Source organism: Garra rufa, chromosome 13, assembly GCF_049309525.1.
Source record: "Garra rufa chromosome 13, GarRuf1.0, whole genome shotgun sequence".
In the NCBI taxonomy this organism is placed as follows: domain Eukaryota; kingdom Metazoa; phylum Chordata; class Actinopteri; order Cypriniformes; family Cyprinidae; genus Garra; species Garra rufa.
In genome coordinates, this window is record NC_133373.1 from 36,411,651 (window position 1) to 36,437,906 (window position 26,256).

Consider the following 26,256-nt stretch of genomic DNA (forward strand, 5'->3'; position numbering starts at 1 on the left):
AGCCTGTATAAAATGATTTTTATCCATCAAAAAAATTGCACTGCAGAATCCTTATCATAGAGGTCAGAGGTCAAGGTAGAAACTATACCACACATATAGACTTCAAGAATCATGTGCTTGACTAAATTTGTGTGAGAAAATCTGATGCATTTATTCTCTGAGCACGGTTTAAATGCAGAAATGAGTCAGATGGAATATTTTCGCTTTCTGGCCGGAGACTCAGGTTTAGCTAATCTGTTATCTAAAGGGCTCTGAATTCTCATAGCAGACTTTCCATCCTTCTCACTTGATTTCCAAAAGTATCTAAACATCCCTGCGTAGACTTTAAACATTGTGTGGTTGGGGCCTTTACCAAACGTTCTTTCATCCCACATGTCTTCCCACACTGTCCAGCACACAGATCCACAGCATGGAAAAAGATTTTAGAGGTGGAATCATGACTGTGGACGGCCACCCATGTCTTACCTCACGCCCTTTGGCCCTGGTCCTGCGAGATGAGTTTTCCTCACTTGTAACTGGCAGGCAGTGAAATGCAGCACAGTTTCGGGTGAAGCAGCTTCTTCTCACTCATCCCGCTCTGCCGTGTCCTGTACTGTATGAGAGACGCAAGGACGAGGAAAGTATTATGCTTGTTACTCAGGCCATTTCCAGTGCATATGAATTGTTTTGAGCATTTATTACCTTGAATTCCTAGCAGTTAGTTTTGTCTGCATGATGCAATACAGCAATAAACAGAAAAACTTGAATCATTATAAAACACTGACTCATGAAACAAACATTTCTAACTTTGTCTTGCTGTGTTAGAATGGCCAAGGATCAGCAATCTCCACGTAAAACTGATCGGGCAGACCAAACTCTAGAGACTTGAAACTAGGAGAGATGGTAGTACTCACACCATCTACAATGTCACCAAGGCTCGCCCCAATCGGCCTGATGGGGGCGCTACAGCTATCAAAAGTACGAAATCGCTCATAACTCCTAAATTGTTTGTCACAGTCTCAAGTGTATTATGTTGTTGGAATCCTTGGCTCATGCTGCACAAAACCCACCTCAGATTCATCCATCACTCTGTGAAATTTTCAGGTATTTTGCATTTGACGAAAAACCTTCTTTTGCAAACTAGTCCTAAGTTTTTCGCCCGATCGGAACCAAACCAGTGCGGGAAGAGTTTTCTGGAGAGTGACTATCAATAATTATTAAAACATTGAACTTTAGACTCTCCATTGCAAATGGATGCCAAACTATTTGAAAGGGTAAGGCCAGCTTTTAACTAACTCCTCATTCCGGACAACTTTGCCTTTAGAACCACTGCTGTCAATCAAATCTAGTTCTAGGTTTTCAATCAATCTGGAAAACAACAACAACAACAACACTGCAGTGCAATTCTCTAGACTCTATAGGTCAATAATTATCCCAAAAATTTTGAAATGTACCCTTTGGGAAGCTATAACGGGGTCAAAAAGAAAAGGGACCTGTCCAAAATGCCCAAAGGCCCATAAAGCCCAAATGAAAACTCAAAACTTCGCAAAATCTTGTGAACAGATGCAACAGGTGATTCTAAACATGCATGCAAAGTTTTAGGGAGATTGGACCACATCTGGTATTTTGCATTTTTTTTTTTTTTTTTTACTTACTTTTGTGAACTAGTCCTAAATTTTTCGTTCAATCAGAACCAAACCAGTCCAGAAAGATTCTCTGGAGAGTGACTAATAATAATTATTTAAAAATGTAACTTTAATCTCTCCATTGCAAAGGGACACCAAAACATTCGAAAGGGTCAGGGCCACTTTTACTAAAAGCTATAACTTTTGAACGGAGTTTGATATCTTCACCAAACTCACAACATGTATGTTAAAGCCGAATCTAAAGTCACATGAAAAAAGTCACAGAGCTTGGCCACTTAGTGGCGCTAAAAGAGGGAAAATGGGCATAACTATGCACCCGTTTGTCCTATCATCATGAAAATTGGTATGCACGGTCTTGTTCCAAAGTGTATCTCAAAAAACATAGCTGCCATAGGCCGATGAATTTTGAGCACCTATTAGACAAGCTTAACGGAGGCAGATTCAAACTAAATGCGGTGGGACTGTTCGGCTCACGGCCAAAAAGGTCTGTGAGGAATTTGAAAGAAATTGGCACTGGGAAGCAATATCACATTTTTCAAGGGCATAAACAGTTGTTTATTGCATGTTTTTTTCCCCACACATATGCACAATATTCATATCATATCCTCATTCCGGACAACTTTACCTCAGAACCACTGCTGTCAATCAAATCTAGTCCTAGGTTTTTCACTCAATCTGGAAAACAACAACAACAACAACAACAACACTGCAATGCAATTCTCTAGACTCTCTAGGTCAATAATTATCCGAAAATGTTGAAATGTACCCTTTGGGAAGAAAAAAACATAGCCAATGGAATCTTGCTTTATCGGAGCCTTACACAGAGCTTGGAAAATAATAAAATAATTTTATTGAACTGTTGGGTTCAGTTAGTGTGCAAAAACAAAAACTTTTGTTCTGGGCAGCATTTAACTGAATCTGGAGGCTTGTAACCTACTTCAATAAGAAACTTCAAATTCAGATTTCACTTAGAACTTCTCTCCAAACTAATTCAGAACATAATAATGTTAACTGCTATTACATGCAAAGTATTTATAAGCTTAATAATAAGTCTTAATAATATACTGTTACAAAAGTGTGATGTGTATTTTGTTGGTGCATGTTTTATAAATCGGTGCTGGGCCTTGATGGAGGTGTGTATGCCATGCTAAATGCCTGTAGTTCTTAATATCTGTATATTTTGTTTGTTTATTATTTTTCTAATAGCTGCCTTCATGTGTTTACTTGTTTTCTTTAAAAAAAATAATGTTATAGGTATATTTAAACACACACATTTCACGTGCAGACTAATTTTAACACAGGCTTCATCATTAGTCCACAAAAAAGGTCCTTTAGTGTGGAGTTTTCCAGCAATTTCTGAAACGTGGCAGGTGTTGTATTAAAGAAAGAGGCAAAGTAAGAGAAAACGCCAGTAGATAATCGAGGATGAGGTCGGATAAAGGGCTCTTGGTGGATGTCTGATGTCATTGTAATATTTATAATCGCTATTAACAACAATATTAACATTAGATGCGTTGTTTATTCACTTGTAATCGCACTGTGTTACGCAGTTTGGGCTGCAGAGGGTCGTACCGTCCATTATCACTACGTGTCGCTGTAGTAAATTAACAAATTTTGCTGAGTTTGTGATGTGGCTAATGTTATAATTCTTTAAATTTAAAATATCTAATATTTTTAATGAGTAATTTCACTTACATCTTCGCATATCAGTAAGGTGGCTTATTTCTTGAATATGCCTCAACTGTTCGACGCTACTGGTTTTAATGAATGTTTCTGTAGATATCTCGTGGTGTGTTGCGAGGCAGCAGTACTTAAAAGATTTTTCATAATGTGTTTTCCCTTATTTCCATCTTTATAGTTTCAGGTTTATCCACATGATAGTAATGTCAATTCTGGAAAACATGTACGTTTTGGTTGTTTTAGAGTTTGAGCTGCTTGTCTAAATTGTTATTATGAAGTTGCAGACTTTGTTGCACGATGACAAAACCAGAAATAGGCCTATGTTCTAGCTAACCTAACGAAATACTTTTAAACAATTTTCTTTACCCTGTTACTTTCTTTCTTTCTTCCACACCATAACTGTGTTGTCAGTATTGTTTCTCAAATACGTTCGTGTTCGCACCGTTCCTGTGATATGTGCTCTTCTGACTGGGTATCTTCCCGATTTGTATGATTTAGTACGCTCATGTTTCATCTCAGATCGTATAAATCTTTCGCCTTTTACTAAAGATTTCCGTGGGGAGGAACACAATGAGTATAAACTAATTTTTTGATGCACTGCAATAATGCGGGGCTATTTCTCTTTGTTTAAAAATAGAATAAAAATGGTTTGTGTTTGAAGGCAATTGGAGTGTTGTGGGTTGTTTTGGATGGATTACTTTGTTCAATATAATATTTTAGTACTCTTTGGCATCTGAACAAATGAAAAGCTTATTTTACTTTTTTAACTTTTTGTTTCTCCCCGTCGGGGAATCGAACCCCAGTCCCCGCACGGGTTCCGAAAATGGTTAAGCTTAAATTCCTTTAACTTTTCCCATTCATTCTCTGTGGTAGTGTTTAACACTACGGATGCAGTAAATGTTTGGCCACACGTAGATTTCATGGCGCTGTTTCATTGTTTCCTAAATTTTCTAAAGTCTTTGATAGCCCAACAGTCATTTGTAAATCATTCGCTGTGGAAGGAAGGATACGCGTTTTACCAAATGGTTCACAAAAATGTTGTTTTGTACATCATACACTTACTTACTGTTAAAGTATTTCGGCCTTATGAACTTAACTAAAATTGTGTAATTGATTTATTGATTGGATATATATTCAAGGCGTTTCTTTAATCTGTTAAAAAAAAAAAAAGCTTATTTCTCCCCGTCGGGGAATCGAATCCCGGTCTTTTCCGATTTATGTTATTTAGTACGCGTTTCACCTCAGATCGTATAAATCTTTCGCCTTTTACTAAAGATTTCCGTGGGGAGGAACATAATGAGTATAAACTAATTTTTTGATGCACTGCATTAATGCGGGGCTATTTCTCTTTGTTTAATAATAGATTAATAATGGATTGTGTTTGAAGGCAATTGTAGTTTTGTGGGTTGTTTTGGATGAATTACTTTGTTCAATATAATATTTTAGTACTCTTTGGCAACTGAACAAATTAAAAAGATTCTTTTACTTTTTAACTTTTAGTTTCTTTTAGTTTAGAATCGAACCCCGGTCTTTCGAGTGATATACAAAAGAAAACATTTAAATAATAAAAATAATAAATAAAGTAACAAACAAAAATGTGGTTTCTCCCCGTCGGGGAATCGAACCCCGGTCTTCCGCGTGACAGGCGGAGATACTGTCCACTATACTAACGAGGAAGTGCCTGTCTTATTGGTAAGCCATAATGGGGTTGTTTAGAAAAGGGACCTGGCCAAAAGTGCTCAAAAGCCCATAAGGCCTAAACGAAAACTTCACAAAACCAGGGGCCTGTTTCAATAAGGAGGTTCAACCAACTCTGAGTTTAAACTTGAACTCTGATTTGACTTACCCTGAGATGGGAAACTCTGAGTTTTTGGTTTCAGAACAGCTGAACTGAGTTAGTTCAATCCACTCTGAGTGGGTTGACTCTGGGTTTAGTGCTTGCACCACGACTATGAAAAGCCCTGATCAATGGAGCTCCGAAATTATGATTCACCATGGCAACAGCTCCCGCCAAAAAGACCTCCACATACTTTGAGCCAATGCTTAACTTTAACTCTTAATAATTATTACGAATATAATTATTTAATTATTAATAATTAGAATATCTAAGGTAAAAACTGGCAGAACAGTAAGTTACTGAACTATTCATTTTCATGGTATCCCACAGGCAAAAAAATTAAAATTTAAAATAAAAAAATAATAAGAAAAAGAAAACAGCTAAACATGGAAGTAAACATAATTCAACAGGTAAAGCTTTAAGCATAAAGGGTTCATGAGTGTAGGCTACATTACTTTACAAATATTCGACATTAAAATGTCATATAAAAATATAATTCTGTGTCTAATTTCACTTTGCAGCAGCTTTTTCCACATAGTCTAATGCTCTTTCACATAATGAATATATATATGTGTGTGTGTGTGTGTGTGTGTGTGTGTGTGTGTGTGTGTGTGTATACACACACACACACACACACACACACACACATTTTTTGAACTACCTTTTCATCTGCCATCCTTCCATTCCATACAGTAATCAGCTTCATATTCAGTGAGTTTGTGCTCAGTAGGCAATGACACTAAAATTCTCAGTAAGAGCATTAGAGCAAGGCACACTTTCTTTACCGCTCTGCATACAGTGTCTGTACTAAACTACTAATGTGCTCTGACTACCATTTAAAAATGACACAGGTCAAATAAATACGCATGTGGATATGGCTAATCAAAATAATCCTATAGTATATAATAAATAATAATCTTATGTATGAAAGGACATGCCGTTTTTGTCACTTTGACAGTGTCTGCATGATGAAAATATTTGCAATAAATTAATGCACCTAAAAAATGCTTTTCTTACTTAGTATTATTGTCTTGTTGTTTCCAACTAAAAAAACAACAACTAAAGATTCTTAAATCAAAATGCATTTTTAAGAAAAATGTCTTTCTTTTTTCTGTTAAAAAGGTTTTTGAAGAAAATATTCCAGGATTTTTCTCCATATTTCGATGGGAGCCAACTGGTTGAAGGTCCAAATTTCAGTTTCAGTGCAGCTTCAAAGGGCTCTACATGATCCCAGCCAAGGAATAAGGGTCACTGGAAACGTTTAAAGCCCTTTGAAAGCTGTATTGAAACTGAAATTTGACCATTCAACCCATTGGCTCTCATTGTAGACCACTATATGGAGAAAAATCCTGTAATGTTTTCCTATAAAACTTTACTTTTTTCGACTTGAAGAAAGAAAGACATGAACATCTTGGATTACATGGGTGTGAGCAAATTATCAGGAAATATTTTCTCTGGAAGTGAAGTTGTCTTAAGTTGAATATATATTTAATTAAACATTCCGATGAAACTGTTCCATGTTCTTCATCAGCACAGTATTTTAAATGTAATTGTGCTGTATTTCTTAAAAAAAAAAGCTAAAAATGTAAAATGTACATTTTATATGCCATTTGTACAGACTTTGTATTTTGTATTTTAAATAAAACTCTTAATTTTCCACTTTGAGCATGCTTTGAAACTTTATTGAAGGTTTTTTATTGTAATGATTTGTAAAATAACAGCGTTTCTGCTTTCATTGTAATAATCTAGGTAAAATCTGTCAAATAAGGGTTTTACACTGTAAAAAAAAAAACAGTCAAACCACTGGCAGCTACAGCTCCCAAACAAAAACCACAAAGTTAAAGAAAAATATTGTTATTGAAACAAGGAAAAATCTGTAAAATAACTTTTTTTTTCTGTAAAACCTTTAATGAAAATCTCTGTAAAATTATTGTTTTTGCACTTTATTTAATTTTTTTTTTACAGTGTACATAAGGTGTTTATTTAATCTTTTAAGTGTATTTTTCTTATTTTGCATATTATCTGCCAATTGGGTAAGAAAAAATAATCTTGTTTCCATTTGCATTAAGATTATTTTTCTTGTTTTAAGTAAAATGCACTAAATTTACATTCCAAAACACTCCCTAAGAAAAGCATTTTTGAAGCATAAATAAATTAATGAGGTATTTAAACATCACTTATGCTTTAAAAAGGGGGAGGAGACCGAAAGAAACTCTGGGTTTGCAGAAGAAAACCTGCTCCTGACCAGGTTTGGTTCACAGAGTAAGTTACCAAGGTAACTGACTCCGAGTATAAGTTACCTCTCTTTTAGAAACAGGCTTGACTTACCCTGCTTTCTCAGGCTTGATAAACCTCCCATTCTGAAACGGGCCCCAGGTTAACACATGTGACAGGTGTTTGTAAACAAGCGTGCAAAGTTTTAGGGAGATCGGACCACAGCTGGCACTATAACAGTCATAAATATAAAAAAACATATTTCTATGGCAAATTACCCGTATTTGCCAAAATTACTTTTTTAAATCATTGATTTAACAGACTAATTTAACACAGGCTTCATCATTAGTCCACAAAAAAGGTCCTTTAGTGTGGAGTTTTCCAGCAATTTTTGAAACGTGGCAGGTGTTGTATGAAAGAAAGAGGCAAGGTAAGTCTCAATTTTTACGCGTTTGACTCTTACTTTAGAGATAGAATTAATATTTTTATTGCAATATCAGGGTTTTGCTTTCTTAAGCACACGTGTTTGCTAGTAATGCTAGAAAAACGCCAGTAGATAATCGAGGATGAGGTCGGATAAAGGGCTCTTGTTGGATGTCTGATGTCATAGCAATATTTATAATCGCTATTAACAAGAATATTAACATTAGATGCGTTGTTTATTCACTTGTAATCGCACTGTGTTACGCAGTTTGGGCTGCAGAGCGTCGTATCGTCCATTATCACAACGTGTTGCTGTAGTAAATAAACAAATTTTGCTGAGTTTGTGATGTGGCTAATATTATTCTTTAAATTTAAAATATCTAATATTTTTAATGAGTAATTTCACTTACATCTTCGCATATCAGTAAGGTGGCTTATTTCTTGAATATGCCTCAACTGTTCGACGCTACTGGTTTTAATGAATGTTTCTGTAGATATCTCGTGGTGTGTTGCGAGGCAGCAGTACTTAAAAGATTTTTCATAATGTGTTTTCCCTTATTTCCATCTGTATAGTTTCAGGTTTATCCACATAATAGTAATGTCAATTCTGGAAAACATGTACGTTTTGGTTGTTTTAGAGATTGAGCTGCTTGTCTAAATTGTTATTATGAAGTTGCAGACTTTGTTGCACGATGACAAAACCAGAAATAGGCCTATACTGTTCTAGCTAACCTAACGAAATACTTTTAAACAATTTTCTTTACCCTGTTACTTTCTTTCTTTCTTCCGCACCATAACTGTGTTGTCAGTATTGTTTCTCAAATACGTTCGTGTTCGCACCGTTCCTGTGATATGTGCTCTTCTGACTGGGTATCTTCCCGATTTGTATGATTTAGTACGCTCATGTTTCATCTCAGATCGTATAAATCTTTCGCCTTTTACTAAAGATTTCCGTGGGGAGGAACACAATGAGTATAAACTAATTTTTTGATGCACTGCAATAATGCGGGGCTATTTCTTTTTGTTTAAAAATAGAATAAATATGGTTTGTGTTTGAAGGCAATTGGAGTGTTGTGGGTTGTTTTGGATGGATTACTTTGTTCAATATAATATTTTAGTACTCTTTGGCATCTGAACAAATGAAAAGCTTATTTTACTTTTTTAACTTTTTGTTTCTCCCCGTCGGGGAATCGAACCCCAGTCCCCGCACGGGTTCCGAAAATGGTTAAGCTTAAATTCCTTTAACTTTTCCCATTCATTCTCTGTGGTAGTGTTTAACACTACGGATGCAGTATATGTTTGGCCACACGTAGATTTCATGGCGCTGTTTCATTGTTTCCTAAAGTTTCTAAAGTCTTTGATAGCCCAACAGTCATTTGTAAATCATTCGCTGTGGAAGGAAGGATACGCGTTTTACCAAATGGTTCACAAAATGTTGTTTTGTACATCATAGGCTTACTTACTATTAAATTATTTCGGCCTTATGAACTAAACTAAAATTGTGTAATTGATTTATTGATTTGATATATATTCAAGACATTTCTTTAATCTGTTAAAAAGTAAAAAAATAAATTTAACCACGGTCTTTCGAGTGATATACAAAAGAAAACATTTAAGTAATAAAAATAATTAATAAAGTAATAAGCAAAAATGTTGTTTCTCTCTGTCGGGGAATCGAACCCCTGTCTTCCGGGGGCCAGCCGCACGTAGCTGTAGAGCGCTGACTAGCCAATAGAAACGAAGGACGGCCCAGGGAGGCGGGCCGAATAAATTACACACAATTAGAGGTTCGAATCCCGCCTCAGCCACAAATACCACAAAATGAATTTGTAATCGTTTTTCATCTAGATGCACTTTAAGAACGATTTACATATAATAAACAAAATAAAAAACAAACCGAAAGATAAAAATAAACTTGTAATAATTGTTCTTGTGTAAGAATTTTAAAATGTGCAACAATCTTAATAAACATTTACAATATAATAGGGTATATTAACCTGTAACCTTTTCACCTGATGACCACTGTTTTGTTTTTACGTCAGAGTTCGAGATCAACGCAATTAAGCTGTCAAACCGACAAGGTAACGTTAAGTTGAAAACTTGTAAAACCTGTCTGAAGGAAGTTTAGACTGTAAATACTTGTTGACAATTCGGTAAACAGATCTCTCTCCGATCGTAAAACGGGTCTCCCCTGCCCTGGGAAATGAATGATTGACAGATGACACTACCACGCTTTTTAAATTCTCCGCCACGGAAACAAACGAAGCAGCGGCATGAAGTCTACGTGTGGCCAAAAGTATATCGCATCCGTAGTGTTAAGCACTACCATAGAGAATGAATGGGAAAAGTTAAGGGAAGTTAAGCTTAACTATTTTCTCCGCGTGCTAACGAGGAAGGAACTGATAAGTTTAGGCGGGATGTGGGTCTTATAGGTTACGATTATAAAACGTACTCACCATTAAAGCGCAAAATAAAAGTCCCATGTGGCGTAGCAGTAAACAGGCGCTTCCTCGTTAGTATAGTGGACAGTATCTCCGCCTGTCACGCGGAAGACCGGGGTTCGATTCCCCGACGGGGAGAAACAACTTTTTTTTTTTTTTAGCCTACTTAATAATATAATAAGAGTAAATGGGCCACTATTGACGGTTACATATTCTCTCATTTGGACTAGTCAAAATTATTTAAATTGTTTAAAAAATGTATTTATTAATTTTAAAAACTACTGGATCTGATTTGTGCTTAAATGCTTTAAATTGTGTAACAAGTATAAATTGTGCCTACTTTATTATTTTATAATATCATATACATTATTATATTAACAGAAATGACAGAAAAGGTGATTTCTATTAATATAATAGCCTTTAGTTCACTTAGCAGACAAGTTTAACCAAAGCAGTTCAAAGTGTACATTTAAGAAGTGGTTGTCAAAGCGTTCACATTACAGTGAGAGAGACTGATAGTGTTGAAAATGTAAAGCTTGTTTTCTACCATGCCAGTCAAGCGAGTTGATTCCGTGAGAGTGATGACGAAGCCGGAAGTAAGCTATTTTACCCACAATGCAATGGGGGTACAGTTCATTTTACTTAAGTATTTTTAATTTTATACACCCATACACTCTTGTTTGTTATGTAGTGTAGTAACATAGTCATTTAACGGTATTATACGTTGTTCTTTACCGTTATACTTTTAGTACTGATGTAGGTCATAGTGTAACCGTTCTTGTGAAATGTGTTCCTGTCACTCGAGTACGTACTGGTGTTTTTGAAGAATTCAGTACACTCATGTTTCTCTTCAGATCGTATAAATCTTTCGCCTTTTACTAAAGATTTCCGTGGGGAGGAACACAATGAGTATAAACTAATTTTTTGATGCCCTGCTTAACTGCGGGGCTTCTCAATCTTGTTGAATGTCAGATTATCTTATATATATTGTATTTTGTCATGAGCTGTGATAGGTTGTTTCGATTAAATTTGCATGGAGTTAACTAGGTAAGGGTTTAATATTCTGCAATGAAAGATAATATTTAGCATTTTGTTGCTCAAACCACACACTCACACTAAAAGAAGTTCTGCCATTTTTGTAAGCGTGTTTCTAAGTAAGCGCTGGTCACTTTCATTTTGTGCTGGTGTCAGAGAATTTTTTTTGTGTGTTCACTAATGAGACAGTGCCCTCTTTTGGTCAGTTGTATATTTGTGTCAGCCTAAAAGTAATCGTCTGGTTGCCACCGTTCTAGTGAAATGTGTTCCTGTACCTCGAGTACGTACTGGTGTTTCCTTTAAACTTGTACACTCATGTTTTTCTTCAGATCGTATAAATCTTTCGCCTTTTACTAAAGATTTCCGTGGGGAGGAACACAATGAGTATAAATTAATTTTTTGATGCCCTGCTTCATTGCGGGGCTTCTCAATCATGTAGAATATCAGATTAGTTCAAGTAAAAAACTTTTTGTTTAAAGTCGTAGTGAGTTTGTTGAAGATCTTCAAGGTTGTTTTTATAGTTTTTGCGATGATGAATTGAATGTTTTTGTTTAATGGTAACATTGTTTTTTGCCAGAAAGTTTATATTGGAAATATAGTAATTTTGCACACAATTTCAATGTAACGATAACAGTAATTTAAACGCCTGAGATACTATTTTCAGAGTTTAATTGTTGGAAGCATGGCTGTACAAGCAGCTGTATACATTCATATTTTATTTTGCTCTATTTTTCCCAACACAATAAAGAGACAATTTATACTATGTTTACATTAATGTGTCAAAATAAGCTCATCTCTTTTGTTTAAGTGTTTGTGTTAGCTTCAGTAAAGAGAACATTTCCTTTGTATTCACTAATGAAATAGTGCCCTCTTTTGGTCAGTTGCACACCTGTGTCTTTATTTAAAATACTTAAAATCCTATTTAAAACACACAAAAAGAGAAGAAAGAATAAACTGCTGTATAATATTATGCAAAATGTATATGTGTTATACAAAAGTATCCATACAAAATAATCAAATGCTAAATGTGTCTGTCGGGTTCCTACCGTTCTTGTGAAATGCGTTCCTGACGCTCAAGTACGTACTAGAGCTGTTAGAAAGTTAGTACACTCATGTTTCTCTTCATATCGTATAAATCTTTCGCCTTTTACTAAAGATTTCCGTGGAAAGGAACACTATGAGTATAAACTAATTTTTTGATGCCCTGCTTAATTGTAGGGCTTCTCAATCCGGTTTAAACATCAGATTTATTTGACAGTAGTGCTTATGTAAGACAGTGCTGGATGTAGAAGTTATGTATTTATTTATTGTAATTTACTTCATTGTGCACATAATTGAGCACAGATTTTTTATAATATTTGACAAAAAAAAATTACCTCTGTTTTAATGTTGTTTTATTGTTTGTGTTAAGTTAATTTTCTTTGTTTTCACTAATGAGATAGTGCCCTTTTGGTTAGTTGCAAATGTGTCTTTTAATCAGATATCATGACATTTTTTATACTTAGCCTATTTAATAACACGAAAAGAAAAGACTGAATGGATTGCTTTATTATAGTATACAAAATGTTCTAGTATCCAGTCACACAACAAATAATCAAATGCTAAATGTGTCTGTCAGGTTCCTACCGTTCTTGTGAAATGCGTTCCTGACGCTCAAGTACGTACTAGAGCTGTTAGGAAGTTAGTACACTCATGTTTTACTTCATAGCGAATAAATCTTTCGCCTTTTACTAAAGATTTCCGTGGAGAGGAACACAATGAGTATAAACTAATTTTTGATGCCCTACTTAAATGTGGGGCTTCCCAAACCTGTTGAATATCAGTTTATTTCAATGAAACAACTTTGTTTTGTTTTAAGTTGTAGTGTGGTTGTTGAATAGCCTGGGTGCCCCCATGCTGCTTTCCGCGCAGGGCGATTTTATTCAAGTTGGAAGGTAGCATGGAAACCATGGACCAAATTTTCACCTCAGATAGGGAACCAATCACAGAACGAGGAGGGAGCAGCGAGACGATGACGCCTTCTATGCGACTCACCGAAGCAGTTTGTTTATAACTATGGATCCAGCATGGCAGCAAGTTATCATTCGATGCAGCCGTTCACATGTCGCGCCTAAAAACGCGTGTAAAACGCTAGGCGCGTCGCTTTCTCCTTTCTAAACCGCTCTGTAGCTTGCGCATGGAAAACGCGAGCGCGTCGCAACCGCGTCGCTTCCATTATGCGCGCATACCGCGCGTCTACATTTGAAATAACGAACTTTAGCGCGCAAAAGACGCGACATGTGAACGGCCCCTTAGATAGTGTTCTAAGTAGTTTAGAACGCAAGTTTATTTTGAAAAAAAGAGCAACTTTTGGCGTTAAACCATCGCTCTGTATACGTCATCCGGTATGATTGAAACGATTGGCTATGAGCTACGCACAGGCGCATTTGATAGACATTCGTAGCGCCCAATAAACGGCTCTGGGTATTCGTAAACCACGCCTCAAATACGAGAAAATGAACATGTGGTTCCCAGACCACGAATCATGACGAAGTCATAACGTGGTCTGGCGTTAGCCAGGCTAGTTGTTGAAGGTCTTCAAGGTTGGGTTTATATTTTTTACGATGATGAATAGAAATTTTTTGTTGAATGGTAACGTTATGTTTTTTTGCCAGAAAGTTTATATAGGAAATATAGTAATTTTGCACACTATTTCAATGTAACGATAACAGTAATTTAAACGCCTGAGATAGTATTTTCAGAGTTTAAAGGTTGGAAGCATGGCTGTATAAGAAGCTGTATACATTCATATTTTATTTTGCTCTATTTTTCCCAACACAATAAAGAGACAATTTATACTATGTTTACATTAATGTGTCAAAATAAGCTCATCTCTTTTGTTTAAGTGTTTGTGTTAGCTTCAGTAAAGAGAACATTTCCTTTGTATTCACTAATGAAATAGTGCCCTCTTTTGGTCAGTTGCACACCTGTGTCTTTATTTAAAATACTTAAAATCCTATTTAAAACACACAAAAAGAGAAGAAAGAATAAACTGCTGTATAATATTATGCAAAATGTATATGTGTTATACAAAAGTATCCATACAAAATAATCAAATGCTAAATGTGTCTGTCAGGTTCCTACCGTTCTTGTGAAATGCGTTCCTGACGCTCAAGTACGTACTAGAGCTGTTAGGAAGTTAGTACACTCATGTTTCTCTTCATATCGTATAAATCTTTCGCCTTTTACTAAAGATTTCCGTGGAAAGGAACACTATGAGTATAAACTAATTTTTTGATGCCCTGCTTAATTGTGGGGCTTCTCAATCCGTTTTAAACATCAGATTTATTTGACAGTAGTGTTTATGTAAGACAGTGCTGGATGTAGAAGTATTGTATTTATTTATTGTAATTTACTTCATTGTGCACATAATTGAGCACAGATTTTTTTATAATATTTGGCAAAATAAAATTACCTTTGTTTTAATGTTGTTTTATTGTTTGTGTTAAGTTAATTTTCTTTGTATTCACTAATGAGATAGTGCCCTTTTGGTTAGTTGCAAATGTGTCTTTTAATCCGATATCATGACATTTTTTATACTTAGCCTATTTAATAACACGAAAAGAAAAGACTGAATGGATTGCTTTATTATAGTATACAAAATGTTCTAGTTTCCAGTCACACAACAAATAATCAAATGCTAAATGTGTCTGTCAGGTTCCTACCGTTCTTGTGAAATGCGTTCCTGACGCTCAAGTACGTACTAGAGCTGTTAGGAAGTTAATACACTCATGTTTCACTTCATAGCGAATAAATCTTTCGCCTTTTACTAAAGATTTCCGTGGAGAGGAACACAATGAGTATAAACTAATTTTTGATGCCCTACTTAAATGTGGGGCTTCCCAATCCTGTTGAATATCAGTTTATTACAATGAAACAACTTTGTTTTGTCTTAAGTCGTAGTGTGGTTGTTGAATAGCCTGGGTGCCCCCATGCTGCTTTCCGCGCAGGGCGATTTTATTCAAGTTTGAAGGTAGCATGGAAACCATGGACCAAATTTTCACCTCAGATAGGGAACCAATCACAGAACGAGGAGGGAGCAGCGAGACGATGACGCCTTCTATGCGACTCACCGAAGCAGTTTGTTTATAACTATGGATCCAGCATGGCAGCAAGTTATCATTCGATGCAGCCGTTCACATGTCGCGCCTAAAAACGCGTGTATATGGAACGCGCTTGGGGACAATACCTATTATATGAAACGCGTGAAATTTGGACTCATTGACACGCACAGTTTTTACGCGTCTTTTTGGTCCGTGTAAACACGAACGCTTTGAACGTCTGTACGCGAAGTTTTTTGTCATGTTATTTAATGACACGATCGTTTGTATCGCCTTAACGCAACATTTTTGACCGTGTGTTTCTAGACGAATGTTTTCGTCGTATAAACACGACATTTTTGAATGTGTAATATTTCTGAGTCTTATTTGATTTGCGACATCTTAATTTTTCTGTTTTAGTTGAACGGGTGATAATTTAGGGTCAATGATTAAATACATTCAATGACTGCATGAATCCATAATTAAAATTATATTCTTTTGTAACGTTAAAGGAATCCCGTAGGCAGGCCCGGTTCTACAGGGGTGCTTGAGGGTGCTAAGCACTCTCAAACGAAATCAATAGCACCCTCAGTTACATCTGTAATAAATGGCATTTTATTGCAGATTTAGACCAATCCAGTGCGTTATGGTTTGCGCTCTGGAGGTCTATTTCTATTATGTTTTTGCTGAGTTAAGCAATGTAGCCAACCACGCACATATCAGTTGATTTCTCGAATCAGAGGCGTTATCCACTCATCGTTCAAATCGCCGGAGTTTTTGTTGAGGTAATGTCATTGTGTTAAGCACGAATCATCTCATTATAACAACAAAGACGTGGTGTAAATAAGAGAGATTTGAACTTCATTGTTTGTAGTCTATCTTTGTGAGATCGCACTAAGCATAACATCTGAGACTTGAGTCAGGGCAAGAAAAAAAAACGATTAATTTTTCTGCTGTAAGCATTAAAACAAGCAGTCAATTACACTCTTAAAAAATAAAGATGCGTTATTATGCCATAGAAGAACCTTTTTGTCTAAATGGTTCCATAAAGAACCTTAAACATCTGAAGAACCTTTTCACAAAAGGTTCTTTGTGGCAAATAAGGTTCTTTAGATTATAAAAAGGTAAGAAATGGTTATTTAAAGAACCTTTGACTGAATGGAATCAAAAATGGTTCTTCTATGGCATCGCTTAAAGAACCTTTTGAAGCACCTTTATTTTTAAGAGTGTAGAGCCGCTGCATTTCAGCCTCGGCCGACGGGCACGATTTTTTTTTACACCTCTAGGGCTGGGCTTCGGGCCAATTTTCACATCAGTTCAGAGGCGGGCGGGCATTGGTTTTATCTCTTTTAGGCTTCTCCTTATTTTTTATATTTTAGACATCCATCAATTATGGTGAAGAAAAAAAATGCCGCGCTGCTGGAAACAACAGGAGACTTTACTTTCGCTTTCATTTTGGAGACTCGCTCTGGCAGCGCAGCTGGAAGAGATCTTCAAGCGCACACAATATGCTAAAACTTGCCACAAATATAAATAAATAGGGGGGGGGGGAGTAAGGCTAATTTGAATTATTTATTTATAAACTAGTGTATTCTGAGTCAGTGTAGCAAAGATCCTGACTCGCCATATTTCCCCTCTGATTAATATAACCCCATATGTGGAAAAAGTGCATGGGAGACCGGGTTCTATTCCCACTGACAGCACTTTTTTTTATTACTTAATAAACGCATTTGTTTTCAATAAAAATGATTTGACTTAAAATTCATTTTAATTCATAAAAGTTACATTTAGGGTAGGTTAGGGGTAGCTCTAGGTCTTTAATATTTCAATAAGTTGCCACGATTTTAATACTGTTTTATAAATATAATGATTTACTGAGTACGTTTACGTGGACAACAATATTCCGATTTTAACGCGATTAAGACAATACTCTGATTAAGAAGCAACCATGTAAACTGAGATTTTTGATTAATTTAATCCGACTAAAGTCATAATCGGAGTAAACACAAATCGAATTAAGACAGGTGGAGTATATTTTAGTCGCATTATGGAAGACATGTACACACCTTAATCACACTATTCCCCTTGTGTAGGACTTTTCGCCACATTTTGTGACAGGATACACACTAATGCTGCGTTCCAGGCAGGTTTTTGAGCTCGTAAATCACGTCTTCAAACCACGACTCAGGACTTTGTAGCGTTCCAGGCAAGTCACGCCAAGCATGTATTAATTTTAGCTATATTATTAATAATTTGATTGCAACGTTATATTGTCTTACACTCTATCTTTCCACCGTGTGCCACTTGCATAAACACCGCACCCCAGAGGCTTTATTGTTGTTTCGCGGGCTATGTCACCTCAGAACTCAGAACTGGGAGTACGTCGATCTAGTACGAGTTCATGAGTGGGAATTCACGGGTTTGAGTGCCTTTCCAGTGCACTTTCACGAGTAGAAGTTTGGAAAAACACGGGTAACGGGTTGATCGCACGTGCTTATGCTTTGGTTTCATTTTTATTTATTTATTTTTTTGCTACAACATGGGATTAATAAATGCTCATTGCTGATAAATGGTTTGTCTGTTATCATAATTTATAGTTTTATGGAAACGTAGTTAACCCGTTCTTTTTCATTAGTATTATTTGTGATTTTAATTTTGTGAACGGGATTTCCGCTATTGGAATGTCTTAGTATGCTTTTCACTTTTACTATCGAATTCATGATCTTGGTTTTGCTTACATACAGGCCCGGATTGGCTAATCGGGAGGACCGGGAGAATTCCCGGTGGGCCGGTCCGTTTTTTTGGCCGCGAGGGCCGGTGTCCCTAGCTGCCTGCACTCACAGCAGTCGCCAGGGGCGGACTGTCCATCGGGAGAATTTTTGGCCCGCTACCCTCCAATTTTTATTATTATTATTTAATATTGTTGTTGTTATTGTTTTTGTTGCCGGCCTAATGTACTAAAGTGGTTATTTCAGAATTAGCCATTCAATAATAAAACTCTAATAAATCATAAATCGGTTAGTTTTAACTGGCACGCGTTTCATCTCGCGCGCGCTCCGCGCATCCGCGCGTCCGCCAAAACGACGCGAGACTGAAGTAGAAGTGCCCAGGTGGAGCAGAGAGACAAATCTGTCCTGTTTAGGACCTAAAGTGCAGGTCAGTTACATCTGTAAACAGACTATTGTAGTTTTGTCTTCGTTTACTTAAGTATTGAACTGCTAACAAATGTTAATCTATAAAAAATATCGTTTTAAAACAGGTTTAGGGAGCTACCCTTATTAAAAATTAACTGTGGTTTTACAAAACATGTTTACTATAGTTATACAATGGTTTTGCTACACTATAGTTTCACCATGGTATAAAATTGTGATTATACTAATGGGAATCAATCCTAAAAAAAAAAAAAAAAAAACATGGTTACAATGTTTACCATAGGCTCAATAATATCATGGTTAATTTTCCTTTGGGCCAAACATGACCCATGATAATGCAAAACATGTTTAGTTTTAAGATTTTTAAATAAAGATATATTCAAGATGTAGCTAATTTTTGTTTTAATTTTAACATTACGACAATAAATAACACATGGTCCTAATGTAGTGGCCCTCTTTTTTTCTGTTGCCCTTTTCTCTATCAAATGTTTTAGTACTAATCATAAATTATATATAATTTTGAAATCTTAGAAGCTAAAGAACCATCCTGGTGGCTGTCTCCTCCCCCTTAGCAGCAATGTCAAGTGTCATTTTACAAAATCACAACTTTTTACAATCTTGACAAAAAACATGTCTTTAAAAAGGTCTCAGTATTTCTGCAATAATCTGCTGATTGTCTTCTTTAAAAAAGACCAACCTTAGATCTGTACTGTATAGGTGGTTGTAAAGGTGGAGATGTGTTTATGACAAAAGTGACAGATACAAGAAAATTAGTTTAAAAAGTAAACACACATGAGAGACAGAGAGATTAAAAGAGATTAAAAGGCAAATTGGAAGTTCAAGAGATAGCATTTAATTATTTTACCCAGTTGATTTCAACTTTTCTTTATGTGATGATGAAAAATATTGTTGTCCAGGGTTTCAAATTTTGGTGTGGGATGGCCTGGATAAGTGTGAGATTTCCCGGCCTGAAATTTTGTCCCAGTCCACCCCTGGTTAACGTCAAGCTAGTTAGGAGCAGTGCAAAACAACGATGTCTGCAAATCATCGTTCATGTTTATGTATCAAACTTTTTCTTGTACGGTTGCTCTTCAGCAGCAGCAGCCTCTAGTCCAGTTTGCTGCTAACAGTGAAGAGCCAGGCCCCGTAACGTTACCAAGCACCAGTCATGAGCCCAACACACTAGAATGGGCAGGTAGGACAGTGCAATACTTGTTCTATTCTTTATTTGTGTTTAAGGACTGGATATCTGTGAACAATTTTGCACAGAATATATATTCAGATATTGCAGAGAAGGACATTGTGATGTTTAAAAGAATAGTGTTGGAGATTTACCCTTTAATGTTCTCATTTATGAAAAATATTTGAACTTATAAAGCAGCTGTTTACTTGAAAAAGACATGATAGTGTCATTAGAAAGTTTAATACATTTTATTTTAATCTTTATTTTATACATATAGCTTAATATATATTTGTATTTATTTGATATTTTTTCATTTCAAGGTTTGGATATTTATGAGCACTAATTCTAACAGAAAATAGATACTGATACTGTTAAACATTACATTGTGTTAACTGTTCAAATAAATCTTCACTGTGAAGCAACACTTAGGCTACTGTATTTGCACTGAATTGGAAATGACGTCATTTTAATATAGTCAGTCGTGAACTAAAGTGGGCCGGTCTAAGGCTTGAAACTCCAGGGCTGAAAAGGAGTCCCACTCCGGCCCTGCTTACATATATAGGCTACACCTATCAATTTTAAGATTAAAACAATTTTTTAAAAGATGTTTGTTATTTTTAATTAAACAGCATAACAACAATAAAATAAAACCAGCTTATATCATTTATTAACAACAACTAATAAGACGAGGCATGGACTCCATCACATGCTGTGTTATATGCCGACTAAACAATTTATTACAGGGCACGCAAACACTGAGCAATCAAATCAATCAATAAAAAATAAATAAAAGAAAGCCTCTAAAGCGTAATGTGAGGTAAACGGCAAAGATAACAAAGTTTTCAAAAAGAAAAAAGAAAAAAAAAGAAAAAGTAAAACTAAACTGGCTTTCGACTTGCGTGTTTTTTGTTTTTTTTTTTTCCCTAAAAACTGACTGCCTCTGAAACGCTCGCTGTATGGAGCAGCACAGCATGCACTCGCACAAATGCGACCACGGCAAATTTTAAATCACACATTCTAAAAAAATTGTTGCATATGTCCAGAGCCACCGAAACATCTAAAAGTCTATAAGGAAGATGAACTGATAGCGTCGCGTGTGGACCTAATGATGTGTGTCATTAATCGATCTATGTACTATAACATGTAAAACGGGAACATGAAAGGAATATTTTAAAAGCAACTCATGTAAACAGCTTAATCATATTATTGTCTTATTCAGAATAAGGTCATTAATTAGATTACTGGTGTCCATGTAAACGTAGTCACTGTCAGTTATATTGCAGGATGTTTAATGCACAACAATACTGAGGAGGAAATAGTAACGTCACTATTTATAAGTATAGCATCTAAATGTCTACTGAATCCACAACTATTGCTATTTACACTTGGACTTGGACTGGCTGCCCCACAGTTTACGTTTTATGGTCCGCCTGCTGTAGTGATTCTGTAATGTTTATGTGTCGTATGATTGTGTCTGGGTTTAAATGTTGAATAAAGATTTGTAAATTGTCATATGCTAATGGTGCTTTGTTTTCTGCTTTTGGATTTGCCTGATTGTTATAATATACTTGTTAAATTTGTGATTGTTACAATATATTGTTGTTATTATATTATTTTTATCTGAAATATACAGTAGGCTATATTATTGTTATATGTTATCATAATAAATTCACCCTCAAGTTACCGGAGACAAAAAAAACCTGCATGAGTACAAACGGGATGAGATGACACAGCATGACACAGCACTGACATCACAACCAACGTATAAATGCATCACTGACTCTAAAATTTTACGCTTGCCTATGTACATACCAACGTCTTATTCACGAACAAATGTTACGTGTGACGTTTGCATAGGTATTTGCTTACCTAACAGCACATCATCCTTCACGGAAAGAAATGTCGTCTGATGTATATATATGTATACAGCAACGTGCCATTGCATCACAAATGCAAATGTAATCCTAAATAGAGCAACGCTATTGGCTGTTGAGCGGTCTGACGCGACACCCGAACATATACTTCGTATTAACGCGTACAAACTGTGCGTGTTAATGCGTCCAAATTTTACGCGTTGTATAAAATAGGTATTGTCCCCAACGGCGTTCCATACGTGTAAAACGCTAGGCGCGTCGCTTTCTCCTTTCCAAACCGCTCTGTAGATTGCGCATGGAAAACGCGAGCGTGTCGCAACCGCGTCGCTTCCATTATGCGCGCATACCGCGCGTCTACATTTGAAATAACGAACTTTAGCGCGCAAAAGACGCGACATGTGAACGGCCCCTTAGATAGTGTTCTAAGTAGTTTAGAACGCAAGTTTATTTTGAAAAAAAGAGCAACTTTTGGCGTTAAACCATCGCTCTGTATACGTCATCCGGTATGATTGAAACGATTGGCTATGAGCTACGCACAGGCGCATTTGATAGACATTCGTAGCGCCCAATAAACGGCTCTGGGCATTCGTAAACCACGCCTCAAATACGAGAAAATGAACATGTGGTTCCCAGACCACGAATCATGACCATGATCATGACGAAGTCATAACGTGGTCTGGCGTTAGCCAGGCTAGTTGTTGAAGGTCTTCAAGGTTGGGTTTATATTTTTTTGCGATGATGAATAGAAATTTTTTGTTGAATGGTAACGTTATGTTTTTTTGCCAGAAAGTTTATATAGGAAATATAGTAATTTTGCACACTATTTCAATGTAACGATAACAATTTAAACGCCTGAGATATTGGGTGCGTTCGAGATGCACTACACTAGCCTGCCGCCGGCTGGCGAGAGCAGCCGCTTGCAGTCGGGGGAGGAGTAAAGAGACGGCCGTCAAGTCGGACACTTACTGTGCGTTCACACCGCCGCCGGCGAGAGCGTCAAAATTCGCTCTCGCCGCCCTGCATGCAACGCTGTAGAAAGATTCCTTGACGCTCTGACGATCGAACGGTTGGTCTTGTATTTAAAGCGGCCGCAAAGCAAACAAGCATGTCGATCTTGTGCAGACTGACCACAAGTAGGGTGTAAGTTAGTTAACCTCATTAAATATTTTAAACATGAAAATAAGAAATTGAATTTAATATAGTTACATGTTTGCTAACGAAATAAACCAATTAAAAGCCATTTGCATGGAGTGGGTTTTGTGTTCATGGTTAAGTGCAAACTTAAAAATAGGGACACGTCCTAGATTATGGGGAAACCCGCCACAGCAATAATTAACTTCTCCATTTTCCTTGGGAACTAATGTGGCCGGAACCAAGTTTACAGGACTGCGTTCTTTGGAAACCTCTCAGCGGTGAACTTCTACATTCCGATTGGTTGCCGCCGAGCCGCGTCATAGCTCATTACCATAAAGTTGACCTGACTTCAACTCTCCCCGACGCCCACACCGCCCAAAACGCGCCGCGCCGCTCTCGCCGCTTCTCGCCGCCGGCTCACATTGAAAATGAATGACTTCCGGCCACTTTGACGCTCTCGCCGCCGGCGGTGTGAACGCACAGTTATAGAGGATGAAACTGTATTCCAAACATACACAAAAAAAAAAAGGAATAAAAAAAGAAGAAATTAAACTACATAAGATAAATAAATAAAAGAAAAAAAATTACCCTATCATTTATTCTATAGGCTACAATCGTTTTGCTTTTTTTGTTGATCATATCAAGTATGTGAGTTACTTTAATGTAATGCAATATGACGTTTATTATTTGCATCTTGGTTTTGTAGTTAGCTATAGGACATTTTTTACAAATATAAGCAGTTTATTCAGTGTAGTGAAGCCTCTCACAGCATCCATTAAAAAAACGGCCTCTGGTTGACCAGGTTTTTTTCCCAAAATTTACTCTTATACAATAAGAATATATATTTACCATATCGCCTAATCTTCATTTTCATCATTAATGTTTTGTTTGAATATTAGATATTCGATATAAAGATTGATTACATACAGGAAATTTTTTAAGAAAAACACGCAGCACACGTCGTGCTTGTCGTCACATAATCTGACCAATGAGTATAAAGTGTGTCGTCATCAAGGCTTTCGCAGCCGATTTTAAGCAGCTGCAGCGCCTGACCTCTGCGACTGCTCTCGTTTTGCTCTCACGGTACTTTGATGGCACACGTGATCGAAAGACGGCTGCAGCGCCGATCAAAGTCGGACAAATGATCTTACCAGAATGCATTGTTTTGTAAGGCGGCAGCCGATTTCTTGCGGCGCCGCATGAAGTCGAACGCACCTAGTATTTTCAGAGTTTAAAGGTTGGAAGCATGGCTGTATAAGAAGCTGTATACATTCATATTTTATTTTGCTCTATTTTTCCCAACACAATAAAGAGACAATTTGTACTATGTTTACATTAATGTGTCAAAATAAGCTCATCTCTTTTGTTTAAGTGTTTGTGTTAGCTTCAGTAAAGAGAACAATTCCTTTGTATTCACTAATGAAATAGTGCCCTCTTTTGGTCAGTTGCACACCTGTGTCTTTATTTAAAATACTTAAAATCCTATTTAAAACACACAAAAAGAGAAGAAAGAATAAACTGCTGTATAATATTATGCAAAATGTATATGTGTTATACAAAAGTATCCATACAAAATAATCAAATACTAAATGTGTCTGTCAGGTTCCTACCGTTCTTGTGAAATGCGTTCCTGACGCTCAAGTACGTACTAGAGCTGTTAGGAAGTTAGTACACTCATGTTTCTCTTCATATCGTATAAATCTTTCGCCTTTTACTAAAGATTTCCGTGGAAAGGAACACTATGAGTATAAATTAATTTTTTGATGCCCTACTTAATTGTGGGGCTTCTCAATCCGGTTTAAACATCAGATTTATTTGATAGAAATGCTTAGCAGCGTTGGATGTTTTTTGTTAAAGATTTTTAAATATGTGCATATTTATTTCTGCACATAATTGAGTACATATGTTTTATAATGTTTGACAAAATAAAAATACCTGTGTTTTAATATTTGCGTTAGGTTCAGTGAAGACATTTCCTTTGTATTCACTAATGAAATAGTGCCCTCTTTTGGTCAGTTGCATATCTGTGTCTTTTAATCAGATATCGTGACATTTTTATATACTTAAAAGCCTATTTAAAAACACGAAAAGAAAAGACCGCATGGATTGTTTTATTATAGTATACAAAATGTTCTGAGCATCCAGTCACACAACAAATAATCAAATGCTAAATGTGTCTGTCGGTTCCAACCGTTCTTGTGAAATGCGTTACTATACGTACTATACGTACTAGCGCTGGCTGTTAAGTTTATACACTCATGGTGCTCTACAGATCGTAAATATCTTTCGCCTTTTACTATAGATTTCCGTGGTGAGAAATACCATATGAATAAACTAATGTTTTGATGCCCTGCTGCTTAATTGTAAGGCTTCTTAATCTGATTTAAACAACATATTTATTTGATAGTAGTGTTTATGGCAGCGTTGGATATGTTGAAGTTTTTTTTTATGATTATATATAAGAATACTTATTTCTGCACATATTTGAGTACAGATGTTTTATAATGTTTGACAAAATAAGATTATCTTTGAGTAATGTTTGTGTTAGCTTTTGAAAAGAGAATATTTCTTTTGTAGTCACTAATTAGTGAGGGGATTTATGGCTCTGAGATCTTGGCGATCCGTTTGGCTCTTTTTAAATATTTTGTCAGTTTTAAACAAGTTGGCTTAATCAGAGTTAATTGACCATATGCACGAATTACTTCCTTGTTTAGTCAAATCATTTTCGGTCAACTGTACTGTGCGGTAATTTGAGCGTAGCCTACTTTGTTCGTTTTCTCTACATAATCCATTCGCAATCGAAGAAACGTGTTGTTTATCTAAGAGGACCAAACGTCCATGTATTCCGTTTCAAGAATGACAAATGCCAGTTTAAAATATGTGCGAGTCAATCGGCTAAATATGCGCGAGTCATTGCAATGATTGACAGTAATAACCGGACCAAACAAATGACAAGCTGATGTAAAAAAAAAAAAAAGAGATTAAATGATTCAGACTAATTTCAGAGTAACAAAACTACAGCAGTAACAAGTTTGTGTTGGTTGAATATAGGCTATTTAATAGCTTTTACAGTTCAAGAAAAAACTTAAAAGATGTAAATTATTAAATTATTAAAATATTAAATTAGTTATTAAATATTTCAAATTCCTATCGATTCATGTTGAGTGCATTATTTAATTATTATACCATCAATATTTAATGTATTTGTAGTGAACTATATGTTAGTATTTAAATAATTCACCTTAATAGGCTGTTTGTGCACTTGCTTCTGCACTTGCTATACTCTCTCTCTCTCTCTCTCTCTCTCTCTCTCTCTCTCTCTCTATATATATATAGGCGGAAAAAGTACTACAATTTATTATACTAGTAATTTTATAATAAATCGATAAGCAAGACGTCTTGAAAATATAGGGATTTTAAAAGGTGGCTGCACAAATAATCCTCTGCTGCCATCTATTGGTTATATGGGTAATTCCATAAATAGAAGTTGTTTTCCGTGAAAAGTCATTTTTTCCGATGCCGTTTTTATGAATGAAAAGTGAGTCCTTGAAGTAAATTTTATTTCACAGCTGTAGAGTT

At 36.0% G+C, this 26,256-nt stretch overlaps 11 non-coding genes across 11 annotated transcripts; all 11 read left to right on the forward strand.

Annotated features, from left to right (window-relative positions):
• The first annotated feature begins 3,805 nt into the window (after positions 1-3,805).
• LOC141283960 (U5 spliceosomal RNA) lies at positions 3,806-3,920 on the forward strand. Its single transcript, XR_012338326.1, has one exon. It is a non-coding gene; the product is annotated as a U5 spliceosomal RNA (small nuclear RNA).
• A 612-nt stretch (positions 3,921-4,532) lies between these two features.
• LOC141283963 (U5 spliceosomal RNA) lies at positions 4,533-4,646 on the forward strand. The gene has a single exon (XR_012338330.1). It is a non-coding gene; the product is annotated as a U5 spliceosomal RNA (small nuclear RNA).
• A 4,031-nt stretch (positions 4,647-8,677) lies between these two features.
• Positions 8,678-8,792, forward strand: LOC141283961 (U5 spliceosomal RNA). The gene has a single exon (XR_012338327.1). It is a non-coding gene; the product is annotated as a U5 spliceosomal RNA (small nuclear RNA).
• Positions 8,793-11,054: 2,262 nt separating this feature from the next.
• LOC141283945 (U5 spliceosomal RNA) lies at positions 11,055-11,170 on the forward strand. Its single transcript, XR_012338312.1, has one exon. It is a non-coding gene; the product is annotated as a U5 spliceosomal RNA (small nuclear RNA).
• A 394-nt stretch (positions 11,171-11,564) lies between these two features.
• On the forward strand, positions 11,565-11,680 carry LOC141283952 (U5 spliceosomal RNA). The gene has a single exon (XR_012338319.1). It is a non-coding gene; the product is annotated as a U5 spliceosomal RNA (small nuclear RNA).
• A 681-nt stretch (positions 11,681-12,361) lies between these two features.
• On the forward strand, positions 12,362-12,477 carry LOC141283944 (U5 spliceosomal RNA). The gene has a single exon (XR_012338311.1). It is a non-coding gene; the product is annotated as a U5 spliceosomal RNA (small nuclear RNA).
• Positions 12,478-12,941: 464 nt separating this feature from the next.
• Positions 12,942-13,055, forward strand: LOC141283955 (U5 spliceosomal RNA). The gene has a single exon (XR_012338322.1). It is a non-coding gene; the product is annotated as a U5 spliceosomal RNA (small nuclear RNA).
• Positions 13,056-14,438: 1,383 nt separating this feature from the next.
• On the forward strand, positions 14,439-14,554 carry LOC141283949 (U5 spliceosomal RNA). Its single transcript, XR_012338315.1, has one exon. It is a non-coding gene; the product is annotated as a U5 spliceosomal RNA (small nuclear RNA).
• Positions 14,555-15,019: 465 nt separating this feature from the next.
• LOC141283950 (U5 spliceosomal RNA) lies at positions 15,020-15,133 on the forward strand. Its single transcript, XR_012338316.1, has one exon. It is a non-coding gene; the product is annotated as a U5 spliceosomal RNA (small nuclear RNA).
• Positions 15,134-24,347: 9,214 nt separating this feature from the next.
• Positions 24,348-24,463, forward strand: LOC141283942 (U5 spliceosomal RNA). Its single transcript, XR_012338309.1, has one exon. It is a non-coding gene; the product is annotated as a U5 spliceosomal RNA (small nuclear RNA).
• A 468-nt stretch (positions 24,464-24,931) lies between these two features.
• On the forward strand, positions 24,932-25,048 carry LOC141283910 (U5 spliceosomal RNA). The gene has a single exon (XR_012338277.1). It is a non-coding gene; the product is annotated as a U5 spliceosomal RNA (small nuclear RNA).
• The last annotated feature ends 1,208 nt before the right edge of the window (positions 25,049-26,256 follow it).